Source organism: Strongylocentrotus purpuratus, unplaced genomic scaffold, assembly GCF_000002235.5.
Source record: "Strongylocentrotus purpuratus isolate Spur 01 unplaced genomic scaffold, Spur_5.0 spur5_scaffold_9, whole genome shotgun sequence".
NCBI lineage: Eukaryota > Metazoa > Echinodermata > Echinoidea > Camarodonta > Strongylocentrotidae > Strongylocentrotus > Strongylocentrotus purpuratus.
Window position 1 is genome coordinate 17,681,432 of NW_022145615.1, and position 11,179 is coordinate 17,692,610.

The following is an 11,179-nucleotide window of genomic DNA, read 5'->3' on the forward strand; positions in this document are numbered from 1 at the left end:
AAATGTTGGTGTATTCATTAATTTTTATATATTTGTTATCCCTTATCTGGGCGAAACATGACATTCTATGGGGAAAATAGCTACATTTCACTTTGCCCTACATCACATTTTCTGCCTTTAATACTTTGTTCTGTAAGACATCTTCGATGAAATGAAAGAAGATAAAACCACAAATAGGTACTAATTGCAATACTCCTGTATGTTTCCTCATGTTTAAAGGGATCCGGTAACTTTGTCTCAGATTCTAAAACAAAATCATGGATTTAGCTCATGATGCAATATAAATAAATATGACCATTATGAACCTTTAGGTCAGTCAGGAAGCCCATGACTTTGACAAGCCGATCGCCTGTCTGATTATCAAGATGTTTGCGTTTTCCTAACGGTTTTCATAAAACTACAGTCTATTGGGGCACATGAGTATGGCAAAACCGGTCACTCAAAGATTTTTTACTTTTTTGAGGCACTTCATGATTCATTTTCAAGCGCAATTTTGTTAGGGCTTCAATATTACACCATGTCACAGATCGGATACCATGTTGGGCCATGCATCTCAGATTTAACATTTGTTGAACGACGCCTTTAACTAAGACACCTTTTGACTCACCTGTCATAGCTAATGAGACCCAGTGTGGAGACTGATACTGCAGTAAAGAGGATCTCTAGAAATCCGGAGACCTGGCACCAGGTATCCCCGAACCTCCACCAACCTACGAGAGCCGCATCGATGATGAAGGGTAATGTCCACATGGCAACACACAGATCAGCTACAGCTAGATTCACCAGGAACACACCTATAGAAGAGGGGGACCAATGCTGGGAATAAGGTACCACCGAACAAAGGGGTACAGACTTATAAAATGAGTTTAAGAACCACCAAAGTATGTTTACTTTATATGGCAACACGATCGGGAAGACTTTCGACAACAATTAACGAAAGCGATTTCATTAGCTTTATCCATCATCCCCTGAAAATTTGAGGACATTACATCGACGTATTATGTAATCTGAACATGGTTTGTATGAGGTATTTTTCTTCCGTGTTAAAATTGTTACCTGGTTAAATTGCTTATGTCATAGAATGTTATGTTTTGGAAGAAGAATTCATTTATTACTTGAGTATTTTTTTTTTTGATGAAAAAAAAATGAAAGAAAAGAGTAATTTGGAATTGAATTGAATTTAGAAGGATATTGAAATTGCCAATGGGTAGATTTCTTGAAAGTTTTTTTGCGATCGTCTTATAAATATGCTTTACAACACGGCTATTCCAAAATGTCAGTATTTTACAGGAACAATAACGATGTTAATTAAATTAAATTTCCGTGTCATAAGGAAAACGCAAAATTATAAAAACATTCCTATTTAAGATTATTCATAGAGGAAGAAGTAACAAGAAATTTAAAAAGATGTCGAAGGAGGCTTTACCTATCAATCTGTTTCCTCTATCACAACTTTTTGGACAACGTGAATCTTGTCACGAAGCTTTACCCCACTTGTGTTACTACAGATTACCGGGGTCTTTAACATAAATTCCAAATGACCTGAATAAGTACGCCCTTTGCTTGTCAGCATTTCCGCGGGTGAATAATTTGATCACGTGTGAACATCCATCAGAAAAAAACAATCAACAGTAGTATCTATTGAGTACAAATTGTAATGCCAAAGCCGTTAATATTCAAGAAATAAGCTTAAACATTACAGCACACATTGTTCTGTACACTGTGAAAAGGTTGGGCAATATTTTCCAACACTTTGCCAATAGTCAACCCAACCATCTATTGGGCAACATTTTCGTATTTTGCCCAACAGTTGGTCAAAATTTTTCCCAACAAGTGGGCTACCGTAGTCGGGCAGTTGAAGGGTCATATCTTTGCCCACATTTTGGTCAAAATTCGAAACAATTATGCACGTGTGAAGTAGGGTACTTACGTTTACCAATACCACTGGGCAAAATATTGCCCAATAGATGGTTGGGTTGACTATTGGCACAACGTTGGGCAAAGTGTTGAAAAAATATTGCCCAACCTTTTCACAGTGTAATGTCCTAAAGAAATCATTATAATTTGATGAAGCGTGAAGATATTTAAATATTTAGATAAAGAGAGAAAAAATGTTTATGACAAAAAAAGAAGAAAAAACTTTGTGCAACCTGCTAAATTGAGTAACGCAAGAAACATCTGCCTGTGACAAATTGGTTGGAAGGATAGTATCTGATCAGTTTCAAAACCCCCAGTGACCACAATCTTCTTCATGTTTTGATATATACATGTGTATTTACTTTGTCATGTTATACAGCGGGAAGACTTAGGTAGGTGACTGAGTGTTATTCAGTAATTAAAGTCAGAGACATACTTCTGTTTGTATGGAAAGCGCCTTAGTGCTAAATCTTTTCGGTGTCTTTGTTCATGTATTGTCCAAGGGAATTGTAATAACGGCTAAAAGCACTTATCCAGTAAAATGAAAGGAGAGTAAGAAAAGGAAAGGGAGAGAGATTGAGAGAGGGGATAAGATGGAATCAGGGTAACGAGGGGGCGATTGAGAGAGGGGATGAGAGAAAAGCGGGTTGTGGGGGCGAGAGACGCGGGAAAAGAAAAGAAGAAGAAAGGGATGAGGTAGAAGTGTTTGGATATAGTGAGATGGGAAGCAAAAAATCATAATACCTGTGATGTTGCGAAGTGAACGCGTTCTCACTATAACAGCGATAATAGTCCCATTGCCCATCACGCCAAGCACCATGATCAGAATGGCTGCGGCGGCTCGTATTACAGCCGCCCCAATCGGCCCCGAGGAGGAAGAAGGCGAAGGAGTAGTAGTCACATTAAAGAGGTCGCCTCCGTTTGGGGAGTACATGGCCGCTTGCCCAGCGACGATCAATACACTGAGAAGATCTGTGGCTCACATGATAACATATTCACGGCGCAGGTGCGGGTCATGATGGAGAACCTGTACAAATTCATGAGATTCAGAAAGAGGCAAGGGATTTAGATGTTAATAAAGATGTGGCTTTCCTTGATCATTCTATCATTCGTAATGTACCTGCCCTGGATGATGTTAGCCCTCATCTTCAGAAGCGTGTTGCTACAGGCATACTCGAATACACAGCATAATAAAATGATAACATGCCAATGATGGATGGTTGAAGAAAAAAAAAATCACGGTAGATTTATATTAGATCTTAAAGGCATCGTTTAACAAGTTAAATCTGTGATGCACAGCCCTACGTGTTATCTGTGCCTGTGATATGGTTTGAAATTGCAGCCCGAAAAAAATTGCGCTTAAAAATAATCAAGAAGTGCCTCAAAAATGTAAACATCTTTGAGTGACCGATTTAACCATACTCGTTTTCCCCGATAGACTGTAGTGTTATGAAAACCATTAGGAAAACGCAAAATTTGGTTTCAATTTCCAATCATAAATATCTTGATATTCAGGCAGGCGATCAGCTTGTAAAAGTCGTGGGGTTCCTGACTGACCTAAATGTTTAAAATTATCATTGCAGCAAGAGCTTAAACCATGATTTTGTTTCAGAATCTGAGACAAAGTTACCCAATCTCTTTAACAAAAGACGTCGTGATATGTTCACATCTTCTAAAGATTTGAAAGTCATTAATGCTTTCATTTAAGTTTCATCGGCTAGTTATCATAAAGGTTAACTAATTTCAAACTGGTTTAACTTTATCAATGATTGACAGAGTGTTACAAAAATAATTGAAATTAATTCAGCCAACAAATAAAAAATTAAAATTTGATTTCATTTTGACATGACATTCAGGTACTTATTTAGTTAAATATGTACGGAAATTTCGACGGGATGAGGAGGTTGACATTTGACGCGTCAAACATTATTGGACTAAATAATAATAATGATATCAATCATTTGGGAGTGCTTCAAGGGCAGGTCCGATCCATTTGAAGTAGAATTGAATAAAAAGAGAAAAGATAAAATAAACAAAACGATGAATGTTTCATCAAAATCGTTATGAAATGTTTGGGTTTTCTTCTTATGTATTGGACACACATATTTAAATGTCTACCTTTACATTACAATAAGATACATTTATGGTGATTTTGCACATAATTATGTAATAAGGATTCAAGCCCAGAGCAGAAAAGTGATATCTTTGTAAATTTATGTACAAAACGGATAGCGAAAGTGACGGGATGACATCATCAACTCGCTTATCTGCATACAGCTAAGTATAAGATACATACTGTTTCATGAAATTATGCGAAACTTGAAATTCCGTAACTTTCTTATTTTTCATCCGATTATTTATGAAACTCTCACTGTTTTTTATGTTTAAGTTTTCTTTATTCAATGCAACTTGCAAACGGGCCGGACTTGCCCTTTAAAATATAAAGGTTCAATAGCGCTTAAATCTACCCACTCTATCCTAGAACGAAGTTGGCATGCATTATTGTATTAAGATGTGTAACTGGGATCAGATGAAACAGGTACATGGTGGTCACATAATCCTGATCAACTCAGAGTGAAGCAGGGTTTAGATTTCCCCCTCTATTCCAAAGGTTAAATAAAATGAGTTTTGTCTGGAGAATTAATTTCCTAGAAATAAATAATGAGAATTAACGAGGGTAAACAAACCATACGCAGCGTAAACGGATTGAAACTAATAAAGGATTGTTTGAAAATCTGTATTCATTTTGGCATTTTTATAGCGCTAAGGCTTTGGGAACAGAGTTAAAACGAACGTGAATGAAGGTCTTACTTGGGTAAAAAAAACATTTAAACATTTTTTTTAAAGGGTGAGATTATACGTCGACAATGCTCCGCATTATACCTTAGTCTCAAGCACATCACTCTTAAATCCACATCAAAAAAGTTATATAAAGAGGAGATAAGGAGACAATATGCATAAAAGTGTACTAAACTTTTGATGCAAACTTTGAATTACCGGTTCCCTATACTCAGTTTATCCCTGTTTTAAACATGATTAAAGCGATGTATACAATCATACATTAACCTCTAACAACCAAAAAAAAGTCACCAAAGGAAATACTCAAATTTTAGCAAAAATGTATTTGTACAAGAGAAAGACATTAAAAACAAAGTTCAATCGTTATTTTGTCATGAATTTGTTCCAAATTATATACTTATATTCAAATTGGTCTAAACTTGGAAAATTCAGTTATTTTCATTCAATGTATTGTATATTTCATATATTCCATTTTCATATATTTACAAATACTTTTAAAACTTTAGGTTTGCATAATTTATGTTGTACATTGAATTGTGAATATTGTATTTTGCACATTGTATGTTTTATGTTGTATATTTTGTATTGTATATTATATATCGTATGTGATATATCATAAACTGAATATGGATTTCATAGTATATAGAGTATTGTATAGATGTACATTGTACATCTTGTACGATCTTTAATGTATATATTTCAAATAAAAAAAATTATCTGGAAAGCCCATGTTATGTAGTCCTATGTTTACAGAAAGTGTCTAAAGCAAGCTCTAGAAACATTGCAAAGGAAACTAGGTTTATCGATCGGAACTACATGTACATGCTCTCAATCTAATTTATGCACTTTGAGAAGAAATTAGGTCGTTATTTTTAGACAAACAAACACCAAAACACGGCCAAAGTAAATTATAAAAAAGGTAGTGGTTGATATCCCGATGAAGTATGCATAAAGGGATCGATTAACGGTCATTTAGTATTTGCAATGTGTAAATATTGATGACAGAATTATTTTACTTTCATTTAGAAATCATGGGAAATTCGCAGCGATAAACAGGTGTGGAGTAATGAAAGTATAATTTGTCATGATCCGATATAGGAAACATGCTTTTGACGTTTGAAAGAAAGGAGTCGAGCTGTACTTAAATATCGCTAAATCAATATTCACCCTTTTCTCTGTTCAGGCATGTGCACTTTTTATGGTCCATCTAAAAATTGAATTTTACAGCTTATTAACTGCCCCTATCGATAGTTGAATAAAGGGAAAGGAGAGAAGAGAGTAAAATAAGGTGAACATAGGATAATGAGGAAATACCAAATTCTATTTGTTGCCAGGAAACCAAAATGTTTCAATATTTGATTGAAATGTCTTGAAATTTATCATATAACTTAATTAGTATCAGCTGTCTGTTCTTAATGCAAATGTTCATGAGGATTGAGTAAGGACAATTCTTTTTGCTTTTTCACGTAAGTTATGACACCATTTCTGCATCCCAGTTCTCAAATAATTACTCCAGGTAATATCATGTGACTTCTTAGAAAAAATTACAATTGCAATAAAGAGTTTGTAAGATGGTCAACGGTGTGAATGTGCTTATTGAACTTCATGATACATATTTTTACTAGAGCATACAACAAAAAATTACATTTCATGTGCGAATTGGATACTAAGATATTCCCCAAAACTATGAGATGAATTATTTGTTCTCAAATTTGAAATCGTAGGCACAAATATAAAATAGTAATGATATGGATTATATGATGCACTGAAATATAATATGTTTGAGTTGAGATGAGTTGAGTTTGAGTTTGAAGATATGTATCCATTATAATATCGGGAGAGTTAACTTTTAATTAACCAAACCTAATATGTTGAGATTTAACCACCCTCCCCCCAAAAAAAAAGTTGAAACGGATTTTCAGCTTATCTTAGCCCATACCTGGACTGTTTTTTGTTGTTTAGTGACTTGTGCAGTCAACTTTAAAGTGAACCAGTAACATTGTTGAAGGTTGATGAAAAAACGGCGTAATTTTTTAATGAAATGTTACTTATTATAATTCGTCTACTGTACTAACCCTCTTACATGAGAAAAAAATCCTGAAAACATTCTCAAACTACAAAGATATTAATGGCTTTCCTTGAAGGCGATACTGTGCGACACCCTCTAAAAGTAAAATTTTCCAACCAATTTTCTTGAATTTCCCCAACCGTTTTCCCATAAAAATAAGATATAAAACATAAAAAAAGATATAAAAATCTTTCAACACCTTATTTGGAATGGTATATAGAGCCAATGCATTGCTTTATGATAATTTACATTCACATAAAATTAAATCAAGTCATAATAATGTAGTTGGAAGAAGTAAGGAATCGATCAGATCAGTTTTTCCCAATTTTTATCATTTTAGCATTGAAGTCACTACCTTAGTATCCATTTCTTTCTTCTGAACGATGTTAACAAGTTCCTTTAAGGTTTTTGTTTAAAAAAAACCTGGTAAAATGGATTCGCGTATTCGACCCTGTACGAGGTACATGTAGCAATGAAAAGAGCTGACCAATATCTTGATTTGAAAACTTGTTTCTAACCTCTTTTATGATAGCTTTAAGGACGGACAAGACAAAGACAGAGAGTGAGGGGGTGGAGAGATAGAGATTGAGAGGGAGAGAGAGAAAAGGAAAGAGAGGGAGGGAGGGAAAGAAAAGGGAGATACTGAGAGAAAGAAAATGAAAACGAGGTAGAGGTAAGAAGGTAGAGCTAATTTCAAACCTCAAACTAGAAACGAAATCGGAATATCGAATTACTTTAATTAAAGAAGAGATGCATGTTACGAAGGAGTAATAAAACGCCACACCCAGACACTTGAAAGAAAGTGATGCTGAATGAAAAAGAAGCCACTTTTTTCTGATATTGCCATATCTGAATTTCCTTCTTTTTTGGTGGGGGAGGGGGCGGGGTGGGGTGAGTTCGATTACTTACAGCACCATTTTTTAAACCAATTTAGAATTCTCCAATTTTAAAACTTGTGTAGGTGACATTCGTCTGAATAAACGCTAACAATGTGCAATACAGTAGTATATCATCATAATCGAAAGGAAAAGTTATCACTACTTGTTCTCATTGTTCCTATACTTGTTTGTTGTTATATAAATATATTTAATGACAAAACATGTACAAACAAACAGTTTAACATTGTTTAATTTAGTCAAGTACCAAAAAACGTGCTGTGCGGGCAATCCTTTTAGAATAATTTACTGAAAAACGGAGAAAGTGAGAAATAAACCAATTTTTTTATTAGCTAACAGTATTATAAAAAGGATGCTTATGTACTTTTTACTGAATCCAGGTGAAATAATCTGAGGAAATGTGAAGGAAAATCCATGCCTCCATATTTATCGACATCCAATTAAGTGAATATTATTTGACTACATCTTTAATCACGGGACATAAGTACAAAAGATTGTAGGACGAGTCATTTCGCGTTTCTTGTATCTTTCGTTTCGAAAACAATTGTCGTTTAATAGTTATTTGATATCAGCTTATTTTCTCAATTTCTTCGAGTTTGCAAAATTAACCCAGCACAGAAATTTACCACAGAACATGGCAATATCGTGAATATCTGATATAAAGAACATCTCAAAGCTAAATTTTAAAAAAGGTACATATATGTATGCATTACATGGCTTTAAAAATGTAAATACATCAAGCAATGTCTTGGAAAATAAACCAAATATGCAATATAGTCTATTTAACATTTATAACAAATTTAAAACAAACAGTGTTCGTAGGCAAACAATTTTACGAAGTTACTGCAACTGCTACTGATACACATAATACAACTTTCTCCTGAATTTGCCCCTACTTTTATGTTAAGAAAACTTACCTATTTGTTTGAAAAGAGAATGAAATGCTGTTCATTTATTTCCTAATTTCTGTGATAATAATTCCCAGCTGAATGTTCCAGATTGAGCTCAGCTCTATAACGGTTTTCATCATCTCGTGCATAATCCAACTTGTTGAAAGTCAATCGGCAAGAACCGGCCTGCATCTTCTGCTTTCTGCGCATAGTGCTAAGAGTAACTGTCATCGTTCATCGTATTGAGCATGCATGCACGATGTTTCTCATCTCTCTCGTCAGTCCTATGCGCTTCGGTCTGCGTGATACACACACTCACACACACAGTCGCGCACACTCGTCTAGATGTACAATACCGACCTATCGCACACACGCACACACACAGTGAGCTTCGGGGCGTACGTGTGTGTGAGTGTTCAAGTGACTACCGCTCCCCGAGCCAGAAACCCATATTCTGTGTTGTTTTTTAACGATTCTAAAAGAGAAGCAGAAGCTAGGCGCCACGAAACAACATTGCCCTTCAATACGAACGCGTTTAGTAGGGATTTACCTTTAACCATATTGATTGTAGCCAAGATTGTTTACAAATTCAGAATGAGGACTTGTTTATTCCATATAATTGGCAAACCAATGTTTTAACCAACATTTGGGTGAGGAATGGTTTTCTGATCTTCAGAAGTTTTCAGTCAAAAAGCGCTAACCTGATTTTTCCACCAACACTGACAGACTGGCAATAAATAATTTACGACTTTTCACCGAACGCAGAAGGTTTTTATCACTGAATAATAATCAATGGAGGATAATTCAATTAAATCTGGTTCCCCTACTTAATATCACGGTTTGGGGATTTCCCCTTTGACTGGAGAGAAATACCAAGATGCGAGATGATTATTACGATCGCGATGCATTCATTCAATTGGTATGGTATAAATGATAAATAAGATTAACAAAGAAAATATTTGCAATGAATAGCTGTAGATGCTTTAATACGAAAGAAATGTATTGATCTTCTTACAATCCATACAAATTGATATACTTTTGTTTGGAATTGTTATTTTTATCAAGTGACTTGGCCTTTTCTGTCTGAGAAATAAAAAGTTAGAGATTTTACGTTTAGAACAATGAGAGTTAATCAGAATAAGGGTACAAATGAGATATATGAATGTAATATCGAATGGAACATGCATCCATCTTTATCATGGCATTTATCGTTATCTCTTAAAAGTAGTACACGAAAGAATAATTGTGAAATTCTGGCATTTTAGTTAGTAATAGCGTGTCAATTGTCATGGCACAGATTTCCGCGGGTTAGCACATTGAAGAGGAGAGCTCTTTTATTGTCGGCTTTTAATATTCACATAATCAACATGATGCTCTACTGAACAACAGGTTTTAGGCGTGAAAAATACCCAGTTTTTGTTTCTGTCTTGAGGTCTTTCCTACATACCATCCAACACCACAATTCTTTTCCTTCCCCTCGGCTCATTTCCTTCAATCATTCCCTCAATGTTATCTCTGAGAAATCGATGATGCCGTAGCATATGCCCAATCCATTTATTCTGTCTCTCCTTCCATGTTAACTTCCGCTTCTCCTCCACTCTCTGTAAAACTTCATCATTTGTCACTCTATCCATCCAACTTTTCTTTGCCATCTTCCCTCACAACCAACATTTTGATGTAAATTTTTTTTTCATAGTCCATGCCTCTGCATCATAGGTCAGCACACTCCGACCCATATTTTTTATGATTCTTTACCTTAGATACAGTTTGAGTTTCACACATAAATATATTCCCATGTAATTTGAAAAATGGTAAGAGACCGTTTTGTGATGAACTAGTTACACTCTTATATCTTTTATCATGGTCATCAACGTTGCAAAAAAAGTTCATCTGACTGATCTGAGCAATGGGCCCGACCAAATACACTTTAAAAAAGTACAATATGACGCTGTAATCATATCTGTAAATAATACAACAAGTTGATTTCCTTTAATTTCATGCTAACCAAAGATCGAGCAGTCACTGGATTGAGAAGGAAAAATGTCTTTTGTCTGTGATTCCCGATCAAGGATCTGTCTTAAATGTATCACCATGAAAATGCAGTTTAGCTAATTATATCTCAAGGCATATAAAAAAAACTATGTCATACCTGTGTGTTTGGTTTGTATTTATTTGGAAAACTTCATTCTCATGGTACATGAATATTTTGTTGTTCGAAAATTAAGTCTAATACCAATATGAAAAGTCACGTGAAGGATACGTGGAAACAATGAAAATAATTGAATTTGTACGTGACATACATGTATTATTTCAAAGAACGTGAATGAGAAGCCATTGCATAATAACCCGCTGCTTATCATAAAGAGGTAATTATGTATAGTGCAAATATTACTACAATAACATATTCTACGCTTTGGTGCAAATGCCATAGAAAATGTGTGCATTTTGGGCATATCAAACAATCTAGGCTTAATATGTTAAAATTAATACTTTGAATACACCCTTCAATATCTTCATCAATGTTCGTCTTTAATGAACGTATGTTAGATACAACGCCTAAGGCGTCAAAATATGCTTTACCTTTGAGTGTACTTTACCTATAGTGGGAG